The sequence below is a fragment of the Herpailurus yagouaroundi genome, unplaced genomic scaffold (genome assembly GCF_014898765.1).
Source record: "Herpailurus yagouaroundi ecotype Mexico unplaced genomic scaffold, PumYag 159, whole genome shotgun sequence".
Classification (NCBI taxonomy): Eukaryota; Metazoa; Chordata; class Mammalia; order Carnivora; family Felidae; genus Herpailurus; species Herpailurus yagouaroundi.
In genome coordinates, this window is record NW_024412400.1 from 8,594,816 (window position 1) to 8,610,144 (window position 15,329).

A 15,329-nucleotide genomic window follows, 5' to 3' on the forward strand; every position below is an offset into this window, starting at 1 on the left:
CAAAGAGGCACCGGTAAACACAGCCAACTAAAACGTTTGCGTATCTCACGTTGTGGGATTCTGATCAGAAAACACTCGGGAAACTGGGATGCGGTCCCCGCTTGACCGCGTTAAAGTGACGGTTGTCCCCACTTCGTTATATTCTGCTGGGACAGATGCAAACTCCTCAAAGGCAGTAGCTGGAAAAGCAGAGAGAGTGGTGCCGGCACGAGTAGGGAGGCAGGTCCCCGTGTGAGACGCTGCTGGTGGGAACAGCGCCTGGGACGGAAGTGGGGTCGTCCCACTTTCATGTTCACGGTCGTTCCTTGGTCCCCGCAACACTCTGGAATCTGGAAACAAACCCGACGAAGTCTGGGTTGGGGACTGGACAGCGATGGGTTTCAACCTTCCTGGGTAAATGCAGGCAGATGTAACGTGTGGTCAAGGTCGAGAACCACTAGTTGATGAGTTGTCGTTATTGACCCACTGCCAGATTACAGGTCTGAGGACATTCAAGGAGCCTCCAAGGAAATAGGGGAATGAGATAGAGTACTGTGGGATATGAGATCAGGGATACCCGGGCAAATGTGAGAAACGGTCTTGTGAGGTTCAAAAATGCCCTTTGGGGTTAGAGTTGGGGTAAATCCCACTATTTCTACTTACAGAGAAGAGCTGTCCAGAATTCTGCTCTGCTGTCCCTTCAGGGCCCTCTCTCCCACCCCCAATCCAGCCCTACAAGCCAACACTGCAGAGAATCATATCCATGAGGTGGAAGCCATGTTTGGGAAGTGCTTTTGAGACACAAAGGTGGGGGTGGGGGGCATCTGGGGGGCTCCGTCGGTTGAGCGTCTGACTTCAGCTCAGGTCATGATCTCACGGTTGGTGGGTTTGAGCCCCGCGTCGGGCTCTGTGCAGATGGCTCAGAGCCTGGACCCTGCTTCGGATTCTGTGTCTCCCCCTCTCTCTGCCCCTCCCCCACTCCTGCTCTGTCTTTCTCTGTCTCAAAAATAAAATAAACATTAAAAAAAAAAAAAAACCTTAAAAAAACCCCACAGAGGTAAGGGAAGAGCTAAATGATAAGAGAGGCGGTAGCTATCCAGGATACAGAACTGAAATCCAAGGTCAGAACTATTGCTTTCCCGGGGGGGGGGGGAGAAAACCCAGGCAAAAATTAAGTTCCTAACTGGAGACAACTTTCCTGATTTCTCCTGATCTGAACGCAGAGATTGAAAGAGCTTCCCGGGCCAACGTTTTAAATAAATGAAAAAATAAATGAAAAGAGATCCATACCAATACGTGTTCTGTCAGTTTTATTGAGTTGCCCTGATGATGAAAAAAAGTCCAACAAGCACCTCCACACAAAATACAGGCCGTTCAATCCCCTCTTCATTTCAGGGCTCGTCTGTAATGCTCAACAGCTAGTTCACACTGAACTTGCTGCCCCAGACACAGCATCTGTTTGCACACCTCTGTACCCCTGGGAATTCAGCTGCCTCAGCGTAGGGCCTCTCCCACCCCTCTTCTGAAATTCTCTTGGGTTCATTCACCTTTCAAGGCTCGGCTCAGGCTGCATCCTCGGCTGGCTCCCTCCCCATTCCGGATATTGGAGTCAGTCTCCTGCTGGCCTTGCTCCCCCACCACACCCCAATTATGATTAGAGTTGTCTCCTGCCTCCTTGCTAGACTGGGAGTCCCTCTGAAAGGCCAGAAGCACTGCCCGCCCAATACATACACCCCCTCGCTCCTACCCGACCAAGCCTTGCTTGCTCCTTAGTTTGGCTTTTGACTCCCTTTGTGTCAGGGTTCTAGAGTAGGCCTCGGCTCCATTCTCCAGAGGACAACGAACTGTGGGTCACCCGTCGGTGAAATTGCGCCGGAAGTCACCGCCTGGACGGCCCGAGTGAATGGCTGCCCCATCTGGTGGGTGACTCCAACCTCCAACAGAGCCAGCCATCTAGGACCCATTTCTCTCAGGAAGGGACTCTCACAAGAACCCTGTTGACTCCAGAGCTTTGGGCCTGCCTGAGCTCTCCCGGCCACGATTTAGATTCGGTAACGGAGCACTGAGGCAAGTGTTACCATCCCCACTCTACAAGTGAGGAACCTGCAACTCAAAGAAGTGAAGTGTCCCACCCCGAGTCACATAGTCCCTTAGCACCCTCATTAGGATTGGCGCTCAGAATCTGGGTCTCCACCATCCCAGGATGCTTCCAAGATGGACAAAAGGAAGCAGGAGGAGGGGTAGAGGTTTGCCCCATTCCCACACTTGTCTGTGGTGGCTCCATGTTTCCAAAACACACAGACCACGATCTGTCCCTCTCCTCCAGTTCATCACTGCACTGTTTACCCGTGGGTAGAACGCTGGTTTAGAGACATGGTCAGGCCTTGGACCAGCCGACTCAAGGACGAAAATTTAGAACTTGTTGCAGTCCTCAACGTCAGAAGTTAAGATTGTCTAATCTGAGATTTAGCTTTTGACCTCTAACAAGGAGAGTAAATAAGCAAACCCAGACAACACAAGCGTCACACAGAATCACGGCAGCCCAGCCGGGCATTTTAGCAATTAGAGGTACTTGTCCATAAAGCACTTAAAAATCCATTTAGACTGTCCCAGTCGGTTTAAGCTCTTTAATCTTGGATAAAGTAAACAAGACTGTTTTTAAGTTGGGTTGTTTTTTTTTTTTCCTCTATTTTAAAACAAGAATATTGGGACAGAAAAAAAATAAGACATTCAAGGCCAGACCTCTGTGCCTCCGTAATGTGTAACAGCTGCAGAGGCTGGTCAGACGTTCTGGTGGGATTTTCAGCCTGCCAACACCAGTTCACCCTTCTGTAGACGGAAAACAGCACATCTCCTTGAAGTACACTTTTCTTTTCACTAGAGGCTTGGACATTCCTTAAGGGCAGGCCCAGACCTTGCTGGGCACCCCACTGGACCTGGAGCTCAGCCCGTGGGGTCTCAGCAAATGCTTGCTCACAGACTGACCATTGGAAGTATCAAGCGATGCCCCCTCCACCCTTGTTGGTTGTCGGCAATGAACACATCTCCCCATGGCCCGCAGGCCCCCCACTCTCCAATCAGACCCGCCCACTTCCAATTTGGCCAAGCTCTGAACCACCCCTCGACCTTTGCTTGGCCCACGTTGGTTCTCCACCCGGAGCACATTTCCATCCTGCATCCCCACCGCGCCTCCCAGCTGAAGGGACACCTCCCAGGGGCTTTTCCCGATCTCCTTGGAACTTGCCCGGTTTATTTTTCTGCTCCCACTGCCTTGGCAGGAAGTTCCGGAAGGCATGGGCCGCTACATATTTCTCTGTGTTTGCTTGCTTCACGTCCGTTTTCCCTACCCAACCCCATGAAGGACAACAAGTGCTTTATTCCCTCCTGCATCCCAATGCCTAGCCCAGGGCCTACCGGCACCGGGACTGAGTCGAACTGAGTAACACGGACATCAAGAGCACCAGGTACACAATTCTCGATTTATTCTCCCTTCCAGTTAAAGGTCTTAAAGTATAGTGTGCCCTTTAACCAGCACGGCTCAGCCAACCGATGACTCACCTAAAGCCACACAACTCCAAGTTTACAGGGCGTGACACTCCAAGGTGTAGCTTGCAGGGGCCTAAGGAGAAACACTATGCAGCTTATCTGAACCAGGTGCACCTAGGAGCGAATTCCCCCGAGGACAGGAGGTGGACGGCGGCCAGAGGCTGGAAAGCGGGGCTTATTCCCACTGGGAGACATTGTTCAATGAAGCAGCAGCCACACCCTCACTTTTTTCAATTCTTGTTCTCCTGGACATTGTTCCACTACACAAGGAATTTCCTAAACAGGAGGGTTCCGCAGGGGCCGGCCACCCCGCCCCTGTGTGTGCAGACAGGCGTGTCTCCCTGAGCCAGTGGTACGCTGAACTTCGGACCTCGCTGGAGACCAAACACTTCAAAGCCGCTTGGAGTCTTAGGAACACAAACAAAGCATTTAATCTCGGGTCTCTGACACTTTCCCAAGGCGCCACACTCCATTGAGGTGGCAAACGCAGCACTCAGGCTCAGAATACCAGCCCCTTTAGATTTCTTTGAGCGTCGATTTCCTTTACGTTTGGGTGATCACTCTCTCTCTCTCTCTCTCTCTTTTTTAACTTTTTATGCAATCCTTATGCATTTGTAGTCAGTTGCAAAGATAGTGCCGAAAGGTGCTGTGTACCCTTCACCCATTTTCTCCAAAGGCTACATTCTTACGTCATTGTAGGACCAATCTGGGAAACTGGCATTGGCACTTGTAGATTTCTGTAGCCACCACCAATCAAGATACAGAGCTGTTACATCTTTGCAAAGATCTCCCTCCTACTACCCAGTATAGTCATTCCCACCCTTCCCCCACCCCCCCACTGCCCCTCCCCAACATTCTTTACGCCTGGAAACCACTCCTCCATTTTCGATCTCTATAATTCTGTCATTAGGGAATAATATATAAATGGAGTCATACAGTATGTAATATTGAGGTTGGCTTTTTTTCATTCCGCATAATGCTCTTGAGATTTGTCCTGGTTGCTGTGTGTATTAATATTTTATCCCTTTTTATTGATGATGGGCTTGTTGTGGTTGTTTACCACAGTTAACTGTTTTCCTTGTTGAGGGGCATTTTGGTTGCTTCTGGTTTTTGATGACTGCAAATAAATAGCTATGCTGTGAACCGTCCTGTAGAGGATTTTGTTAGACATAAGCTATCATTTCTCCGGCAGTATAATCTCTAGTAGGTGTATGTTTAGTTTTTTTTAGACACTTTCAAACTCTTTTCCCGAGTGACCATTTTATAGAAGCCATGTGGGCAATCCGTCTCCACATCTTTGCTAGCACCTGGTGTTGTCAGCTTTTTTTGTTTGTTTGTTTTACCTATTTCAACTTCTATGCAGTGATAAAACCTCATGTTCTCAATATGCATTTCCCTAACGATTAGTGATGTTGAATATCTTTTTGTGTGCTTTTTTTTTTTTTTTTTGAGAGAGAGAGAGGGTGCAAGTGAGTGAGGAGCAGAGAGAGGAGAGAGAGAGGGGAGAGAGAGGGAGAGAGAGAGAAGCGGTGCTGGTGCTCACCTGAAGTGGTGAGGGGCTCGAGATCACCCGATGAGGGGCTCACATTCACCAACCGTGAGATCATGACCTCAGCCAAAGTCAGATACTTTAACCGACTGAGACACCCAGGCGCCCCTTTGCGTGCTTGTTTGCCACTGCATCTCCTCTTTGATGAGATGCCTGTGTCTTTTGCCCATTTGAAATAGGATTTATTTTATATGTGGCATGTTGATGTGTTGACATGCAAGAATTCTTTCTTCATCTTTTCTAGAATGTGAGTCCTATGTCAGCTATGTGGTTGCAAATATTTTCTCCTGGTTGGTAGCTGGTCCTTTTATCCTCTCAATGGAATATTTTGTAATATTTTAATTTTGATAAAGTCTAATTGACTGATTTTTTTTTTTTCTTTTCTAGATCATGCGGCTGGTGTCGTGTCTGAGAACTCTTCACCAAGACCTGGGTCCTAAAGATTTTTTCCTGTATTATCTTCTATGAGTTTACGGCTTTAGGTTTTATTTACCCTTAAATCTATAACTGACTTTCAGTTAATTTTTGCCTAAAGTGTAAGGTTTAAGTCAAGGTTCATTTTCGTTGTTGTTGTTTTTTTGTTTGTTTGTTTGTCTGTGGATACCCAATGGTTACAGCACTATTTGCTGGGAAGACTGTCTTTCCTCCGTTGAACTGCTTTTGCCCCTTTGTCCAAAATCAGTTGCTCGTACTTGTGTGGGGGTTCTTTCTAGCCTGTTTTGTTCTGTTCATCAATCTATCCTTTCACTATTGCCACACAGTCTTAAATACTATACCTATATGACAAGTGTTGAAATTGGATGCAGTAATTCGTCCCACTTTCTTCTTCTTTTTCAAAATTGTTTTAGCTGTCTCGTCCCTTCACCTTTCCATATAAAAGCTTAGAATTTTGTCAATATCTAGAAAAAAAGTCTCACTGGGATTTGGGAGTTAAACCTACATACCGATTAGGGAGAATTGGCATCTTTATTATGCTGAACCTCTCAATTAATGAACACAGTATGTCTTTTCATTTACTTGGATCTTCTTGAATATCTTCCTGGTGTTTGGTATTTTTTCAGCAAACCAGTCCTATGTATGTTTTGTTAGATTTACACCTAAGTATTCCCATTTTGTTTTGAGCAACTTAAATGGCATTGTATTTTTAATTTCAGTTTCTATGTGTTCCTTACTAGTATACAAAAATACAATTGATTTTTGTATATTCTTCTATCCTGTAACCTTACTGAACTCATTACGTCTGGAAGTTGTTTTTTGTTTGTTTGTTTGGTTTTTTTTGTGGTTTTTTAGTATTTATTTATTTATTTATTTATTTAGAGATTGAGAGAGAAAACGCACAAGCTGGGGAGGGGCAGAGAGAGAAGGAGAGAGAGAATCCCAAGCAGGCTCTGCATCAGACGCACAGAGCCCAACGGGAGGTTCAAGCTCACCAACAGTGGGCTCATGACCTGAGCCGAAACCAAGAGTCAGTTGATCAACTGACTGAGCCCCCCAGATGCCCCAGTTCTAGGAGTTTTCTTATAAATTCTGTGAGACTTTCAATGTGCATAATCATATTCTCTGCAGATAGGGACAGTTTTACTTCCTTTCTCATTTCTGTGCCTTTTATTTCCTTTTCTTGACTGTTGTGCATGGTAGAGCTTCTAGCATAGAGGTGAGAGTGAATATCCTTATCTTATGCCGGATCTGAGAGGAGAAGCATTCAGAATTTCATGATAAGCACGATCTTAGCTTAGTAGTTTTAGTAGATATTCTTGATGAAGTTGAGGAAGTTCACTGTTCGTTTTCTGAGAGTTTTTATCACAATAGATGTTTAATTTTATCAAATGCCTTTTCTACATCAGTTGATGTGACCATGTGCTTCTTCAACTTTTTAATATGGTGGATTATACTGACTGATTTTCCGATATTAAGTTAGCCTGTCACCTCGGGAATAAACCTCACTTGGTCATGGTGTGTAATTCCATTTCTATATTGTTGAATTCTATCTGCTGCCATTTTGTTGAGAATTTTTGCATATATATTCATAAGGGATATTGGTCTGTATTTTTCTTCTTTTGGTATTGCCTTTCTTGTGGTTGCAGGTAGTGTTGGCTTTATGAAGTGACGCTGGAAGAGAGCGTTTCTATTTTCTGGAAGAGACGGTATAGAATTAGTGTTAATTCTTCTTGAGACATTTCGTGGAATCGTCCATTGAATCCATTTGGGCCTGGAGATTTCTTTTGGGGGCATTTTTAACGTATGAATAATTTTCATAATTGTGATGGACTGTCCTAATAATCTATTTCATACTGAGTCTGTACTTTTTAAGGACATGGTCCATTTCATCTAAGTTGTCAAATTTATTTGTGTAGATGCGTTCACCATATCCCTTTGTCATTCTTTCACATCTCCAAGCTCTGCAGTGATGCCCCCAGTTTATTCCTGAAGTTAGTAATTTGTGTCTTCTCGTTTTTTTTCTTTGTCATTCTTGTTAGAGGTTTGATCAATTTTATCGATCTTTTCAAAGAACCAGGGTTTTTTAAAATTGACTTTATTATTTTTCTGCTTTCAATTTCATTGATATCTGCTCTTACCTTTTTTCCCCCTTCTTTCTGCTACTTTTGGGTTTATTTTTCTCTTTTTCATTTCTTGTGATGGGGGTTGTAAATTATTGATTTGAGACTTTTTCTCTTATTTAATGTAAACATTTAGTGCTATAAATTTCCCTCTCAGCACAGCTTTAGCTGCAAATTTTAATACGTTGTATTTTCATTTGCATTCAGTTTAATGTATTTTAAAATTTCTCTTAATATTTCCTCTTTGATCCTAAACTGAAGTCTGGATCCATTGAGGCCAGAAAATATATTCTGTATTATTTCTATTTTTAGAAGTTTGTTGAGGTTTACTTTTCATCCGTGTGACTTCTTTATTTTATAACTTTACAAAGTTTTTACCTTTTTCTTTTTTTAAGTAGGCTTCACCCCCAGCACAGAGTCCAATGTGGGGCTTGAACTCACGACCCTGAGATCAAGACCTTAGCTGAGATCAAGAGTCAGACACTTAACCTACTGAGACACTCAGGCAGCCCAGAAGTTTGTACCTCTTAACCCCCTTCACCTATTTCACCCATCCCTCCACCCACCCCCTACCTTCTGGAAGCCACCACTTTGTTCTCTGTATTTCCAAGTCTGTTTCTGTTTTTTTGTTTGTTTGTTTTGTTTTATAGATGCCACATACCAGTGAAATCTTATGGTATTTGTCTTTCTCTGCCTGACTTATTATTTCACTTCGCAAATACTAAGTCATCCCAAATGGCATGATCTCATGTTTATTACATAGCCTGCAATATGATCTCTTTTGGTATATGTTCCCTGGGCATAAAATGTGCATTCTGCTGTTGTTGGGTGAAGTGTTTTATACAGATCAATTAAATCCACTTGGTTGATGGCGCTGTTGAATTCTTCTATAGTCTACCTGGTTTTATTTTTTTATCTTTTTTTTTTTTTTAATTTATTTATTTTGAGAGACAGAGAGAGAGAGAACACGTGAGATCCTGAGCAGGGGAGGGGCAGAGAGTGGCAGGGAAGGGGGAGGGGAGACAGAATCCCAAGCAGGCTCCACACTGTCAACACAGAGCCTGATGCGGGGCTCAAATCCACGAACCATGAGATCATGACCTGAGCCGAAATCGAGAGTCGGATGCTGAACTGACCCAAGTGCCCCTATGTTTGCTGATTTTCTGTGTGGTTTTGCTATCATTGTTGAGGGAGGGGTGTTAAAGTCTCCCACTAAAACTGTAGGTTTGTCTATTTCCCCTTTCAATTCCATCAGTTTTTGTTTCACACATTTGGTAGTTCAGTTGTTGGCTGCATACACCTTTCAAATGGGCATGCGTTCTTGGGAGATTGATTTATCATTCTGTAATGTCCTTCTTTATCTCTAATAATTATCTTTGCTTCGAATCTACTTTTTCTGATCTTTGTATAACCACTCCTGATTTCTTTTGATTAATGTTTGTCTGGCATAGCTTTTCCCATCCTTTCAACAGACCTATCCCATCATATTTGAAGTGAGTTTCTTGAAGTATGTTAATTCAATAATTTTAAAAAAGCTACTCCACCCAATTCTGTCGTTTAATTGGTGGATATGTTCATTTACATTTAGTGTAACTATTAATATGCTAGGGCTTAAGTCTATCATTTTACTTTTTCGTTTTCTGTTTATTCTGTTTTCCTGTCATTCTGTTTCATTTTTCTTGCCATCTTGAGGGAGAACCGAGCGTTTCTTTAGAATTCCATTTTGATTTTTCTGTAATGTTTTTGAGCGTATCTCTCTGCATACCTTTTTGGGCAATTGCTGTAAGTATTACATTATGTGTCCGTAACTGTCATAGTCTGCTGATGTTGCTTTTTGCCAGTTCAAGTGAAGTGTATAAAATGTACTCCCCTGGGGCGCCTGGGTGGCTCAGTCGGTTAAGCGGCCGACTTCAGCTCAGGTCACGATCTCGCGGTCTGCGAGTTCGAGCCCCGCGTCGGGCTCTGGGCTGATGGCTCGGAGCCTGGAGCCTGCTTCTGATTCTGTGCCTCCCTCTCTCTCTGCCCCTCCCCCGTTCATGCTCTGTCTCTCTCTGTCTCAAAAATAAATAAAACATTAAAAAAAAGAGTACTCCCCACTTTATATCTCTTTACCCTTTCTGATTTGTAATACAATTTCCTCAAATATTCCACCTACATCCTTTGAGAACTACATGAGATGATGTTGTCATTTCTGCTTCAACCGTCCGTCAAACATAATTTAGAAAAGTTAAGAGGAAAAGGAAAGCCCCTCTTTCCTGACTTTTTTTTATTATGTTATTCCTTCCCTCGTGACATTCCCAGATGCCTTCTTTTATGGTTCTCTTTCTTTTTATGGAACTACATTTAGCCATTCTGGTAAAGTAGGTCCTCTGGTGACCAGTTCTGTCAGTTTTCCCTCATCTGAGAAGGTCTTGATTCCCCTTCATTGCTACAGGATATTTTCTCAGAATATAAAATTCAGTGGTTTCAGGTCTTTTTTTCTCAGCACCTGAAAAATACCTCGCTGCTTCCTTATGACCTCCATGATTTCCGATGAGAAAGCCAGTGTTTTGGATTGTTTTCCCTACAGGTAACACCTCATTTGTCTCTGAATTCTTTCAAGATTGCTTTGTCTTGAGTTTCGGAAATTGTGGCACAGATTTCTTTGGGTTTATCCTGTTGGAGATTTGCCCAGCTTCTTGATATGTAGGTTTATGTCTTTTGCTAACGTTGGGAAATTTTCGGCTATTTTTTTTTTCCAAATATTTTTCCAGCTCCACCCCCCTTCTCCTCTCCTTCTCGGGCTCCGATACCCCAAATTCTAGGTTTTTTGGTTGTTGTTGTTTTGTTTCGCTTTTTGTTTTGTTATAGTCCTGGGGCTCTGTTCAGTTTTTACCGGATTCCTCGGGATTTTCTGTATGTAAGATCACGTCCTTTGCAAATAAAATGGTTTTACCTCTTTCCTTCCAGTATGGATACCTTTTATTTCTCGTCCGTGTCTCATTGTCCTGACTGGAAGCTCCAGTACAGTATTGAATAGCAGTGGTAAGAACATTCTTGTCTCGTTCTTGATTTTAGGAGGAAAGCACTCAATCTTTCACCATTAAGTGTGTTAGTTGTGGGCTCTTCATAGATGCCCTTTACCAGGTTGAGAAAGTTCCCTTCTATCCTTAGTTTGTTGAGTGTTTTTGTCATGCAGGGGTGTTGAATTCCTTCAGCCACTTTTTCTGCATTTGCTGAGATGATCACGCGGATTTTGTTCTTTATCAGTTTATTTTGTCCTCTGTGGTTCAGAGTCTTAATTTCTATTGTTTTACCTTTAGGGTTATTGATTCTTTTCTCTGTCCTCTCCATTCTGCCATTGAGCTTTTATTCTGGTTATTGTATATTTTAGTTCCAAAATTTTCATTTGGCTCTTTTTTAGATCTTCTATTTGTTAGTTAGGGTTTTCTAAAGTTTAATTTGTTCAGGTAGGTTCATAGTTACTCATTTAAATGGGTTTATATCGGCTGGTTTTGAATTTTTGTCAGATAATTCCAACGTGTCATCTCGGTGTTGGTGTTGGTATTTGTTTTGGTATTTCACGTTGATATTTGTATTTGGTACTTGGGCATAATCGTTGTGTATTGATGTCTTTTGTCATTCAAGTCGAAATCTTCTTGTTCTTGGTATGACTGCTGATTTTCAGTTGAAACCTGGACATCTGGGGTACTATGAGATTCGAGATCTTTTTTAAATTTTACGTTGTTAGAAGGATTCTTCTCACATTGCTCCCAAGGGAGACATCACTTCCTTACGGGGGGTGGGAGTCAAAACAGGAGGAGGGAGGAAGCTTTTTTTGTGCTCCTGGGTGGGAACAGGAGTTCAGTCTCCCCCACTGGGTCTCTGCTGTTATTATCCTGGTTGAAGGGACAGGGGTGGCACTTGGTTACTGTTCCCGGTCACCTCCCAATGAGCTGGGTGAGCTCATTACTGCTGAGCAGTGGCAGAAGTCCTGACTTTCCACCTGGTTTTCTCTGACACCCCCCAGTGAGGAGGGGAAGGGGTACCTCATTATCGCCTGGAAGTGCAAGTCCGTACCTCAGAGATGAAAAGTCCCAACTCCCTACCTTTTGTGACACCACTCTGTCGGGGGGGACGTGCCTTGTCACAGCCTGTTGAGGTGGAAATCTAGATTCTCCACTTGGCTTTTGCTAGAACGAGTGGAGTAGGACTACAGTGCTCTCTGTGCTGTTTGGCTGGAGGAGAGCAGTGGTCGCCTAAAGGTTTTCTGGTCCTTTGGCTTTCCCGGTCCTTTGGTTTTCCCGGTCCTTTGGCTAGAGAGAGCAGGCTTTTCCTGGGGCTTCTTTTTGTCTGCAACCATTGGCATATCTGAGTTGCTGGCTTCCTTTGGTCTTCGTCTGGGATCTACGGGGCCCAAAGAACACCCAGGGAAACATCAGCTTGTCATTCCTGGGGTCCTGAGGTCCTCAGCCAAGGTCTACCTTTCAGAGTCTCCTGAATTTTTTAATTTTTTACGTTGTATTTTATTTTTGAGAGAGAGAGACAAAGTGCAAGTGGGGGAGGGCAGAGAGACAGACAGACAGACAGACACAGAATCGGAGGCCGGCTCCAGGCTCCAAGCTGTCAGCACAGAGCCCGACGCTGGGCTCGAACTCATGAACCGTGACACCCTTCCTTACGTTTCTTTTCTATGTAATGTCCAGAGGTTTTAGCTGGATTTAGCGGGAGAGATAACAGAGAGTACGTCTGTTCCATGTTTCCAGAAACCTTCTCCCATTGGATTTTAAAACTGACATTGGCAGCCATCCTGGAACCCCCTTGTAAGTTGCTTCATGGTGCTGGAGCATGTGTGCATGATCAGTGCCTTGGAACGGGGATTCCAAGAGTCTAGGTTATAATGGGACACCGTGAACGAGCCCCAAGAGCTCCATTTACATCCTATCACACGCTTCAAGTGAGTTTAATAAATTGTCTGGTGGGGGGGGGGTCTGAAAAATTAGACCACATTTACTAGTAATTTAGGCTGGGTTAGTTATTGGAAGTTATCGCAGTTGTACAGCTGGTGAACAAAGGTGATGAGTCAGAAGCAAAATCAAATTTCAACTCCATTTATCTAACAAACTTGAATATAAAATGCCCCCAGGGGCGCCTGGGTGGCTCAGTCGGTTAAGTGTCCGACTTTGGCTCAGGTCATGATCTCGCGGTCCGTGAGTTCGAGCCCCGCGTCGGGCTCTGTGCTGACAGCTCGGAGCCTGGAGCCTGCTTCACATTCTGTGTCTCTGTCCCTCTGCCCCTCCCCTGCTCACACTCTGTCTCTCTTTCTCTCTCAAATAAATGTTAAAAAATGCCCCCGAATTAACGGGCTCTCAGGTGACTGGGAAGAGGAGTGGGCTCAGGAAGTCACCACGAAATCACCATATCTTTTTTAGGGGTTTGAGTCAACTGGCTCACACTCTCTTTGTAATCTTTGTGGCCTGACTAAGTCTCGGTTTCTTACAATCTCCAGGAGAAAGCAAACAAACAAGGAAAACCGAAACCTCATCCAGACTCCCTCTGTACGAGATCCAGCGGCTTCCTGAATAATTCTACAGGTGGAGAATTACGGACGTCACCTCTCAATCTCAACTGTTGCCAGCTTTGTCTTACTGCCTTCTGACCGTCCGCTCCCTGCTCCTGCTGACTATTGTGTTTCCTTGGCATGGCTTTGCCCAGACGCTGACGTATCTGCTTTTTCCCCTCTAGTTTCCGAAGACACTGCTAATGCAGTGCTCCGTGGGTGATGGGATCCACTGAAGGTTTGAGAGCAACAAAGGGGAATGACTGCACAAGACAAAAAGACAAAAAACACACAGTTGAAAACTGACCATCCCTGCCTTGGGCGTATCTTAACCGCTGGCACTCTAACTTCTGACTTGAGCTCACTGGGGAAACATTTTAAATCTCTTAATGTTAAGCGATCCAAGCCGAGTAATTTCTCTTGTTGTCTTGACAAGAGCCAGGGAGCTTATTCATGACCAGTGAGCCATCAGAGCATTTCCTTAAAGAAGTGTTTTCTCCCTGAGACAATACGGCCTTCTCCAATGCAAAATTGTTGGAAGTGGGCTTTTTAACAGCATGTATTCCAATAGTTTTAGATGATCATGATTTTAACCCAAAGGCAAGTCACATGGCCTGGCAAGTCCCCGCCCCTTCCCCCCCCCCCCCCCACCATGCATGAATATATCCACATGAAAAACCTTTCAAAGTTTTAAAACCAGGTCTGATCATACTGCATGCATAACAGAGCCTCAGCTCTCCTGTCTATAAAACTAAACGCTGCCATGTACCTTCAGGGCTATTGTGTTGTTAAGTGTCTCGTGAAACACGTGAATAACCTAGAAATGTAACCTGGTCTCCGGCACACCAAGCACACTTTCCATGTGAGCTGGCTCTTTGATGAGCAGAGTAAAATTAAAAGAAATATTTGGATGGGAGTTACCAAACCTCGCCAAATACATGAGTCTGACTCCATCTGCGATGTATTTACTTTCTACAACAGAAAGAATTTCCATAGCGTATATGAAGATCAAAAGTAATTCAGAGGATAAAAGGAATCTTAAGAATGCCTCGTCCCCAAATCTTTCTCCTCCATACATCACTCCATCATTACCTCAGTCCAATATCTTGAGATTAAAGACGAGGAAAAGTAATCGTCTATTAACTTTGATTTCCAATTTTTTGAGGTTTAAATTTCACTGTTATTTTCCTAATGGGCTTTTATGAACGTAAAAATATTTATAAGAGTTTTTAGGTTCACGTACAACCTCCCTATCCCAATCTTTTCCCAGCCATTCGTCCTTCTAGAACTGTGGGGTTTTAAAACATGTGGCCATTTTGACTGAGGAAACGATATCCAGCAGCTTTCCCCTGGGTGAAACCAGAATTTCTTGTCACGTGCTAAATTGAGTCCCCCGACCAATCCCCACACCTGGTCCTCTGGGCTTTCTATATCAATAAGCCCTTTTCACAGCCCACCTTGAAAACAGCCATTTCCTGTGGGTCAGAGGCGTTTCAAAGCCAGTGTTGGGACTCTCCTCCTCTCTGGTTTAGGTGTAAGTGACAATTCTGAAAGGTAAGAGATGGCATTCAGATCCTCAAGTTGTTAATAGCACTTCTCTCTTAGCTTGGGTTCCCCCAGAAGCAGAGCCTGAGACAGGACTCGTTCCTTTGGGAGGAGATCCCAGGAAGCAGGGGTAAAGGGAAACCAAGTGAGCAAGCCCAGGAAGGAGGAAAAGTCACTCTATGTGTATTACCAAGGTTGCTGGGCAACAGGGTCTCAATTCTAGAACCTCCGGCAAGTGTACAGAATTCCTTCCAGAACGTTCTGTCCAAAGGATGAGCTTTTTGTCTACTGGCTCTCATTCTCCCCTTGATGGTGGCTCCTGGGCGTGACCTTCCCACACTTCCAGGGTGTGCTTGTGGGAGAGCTGGGTGGGCTCCCAGCTTCAGAGATGAACTTACTGAACTTACCATCAGAGCCACAGCTGAAATCATAGGGGGGCTGAGGGGATGTGTCACAGGTACCAAAACCATTGTGTAGGGGCGCCTGGGTGGCGCAGTCGGTTAAGCGTCCGACTTCAGCCGGGTCACGATCTCGCGGTCCGTGGGTTCGAGCCCCGCGTCAGGCTCTGGGCTGATGGCTCGGAGCCTGGAGCCTGTTTCCGATTCTGTGTCTC

The 15,329-nt window shown here is 44.5% G+C and overlaps 1 long non-coding RNA gene across 1 annotated transcript in view; it reads right to left on the reverse strand.

The window, feature by feature from the left end:
- The window catches only part of LOC121033504 (uncharacterized), a 78,339-nt gene extending 63,457 nt beyond the window's left edge, over positions 1-14,882 (reverse strand). Inside the window, exon 1 of the long non-coding RNA XR_005791947.1 lies at positions 14,629-14,882. This is a non-coding gene — a long non-coding RNA (uncharacterized LOC121033504). The remainder of the gene's footprint in view (positions 1-14,628) is intronic.
- Between the last annotated feature and the right edge of the window lie 447 nt (positions 14,883-15,329).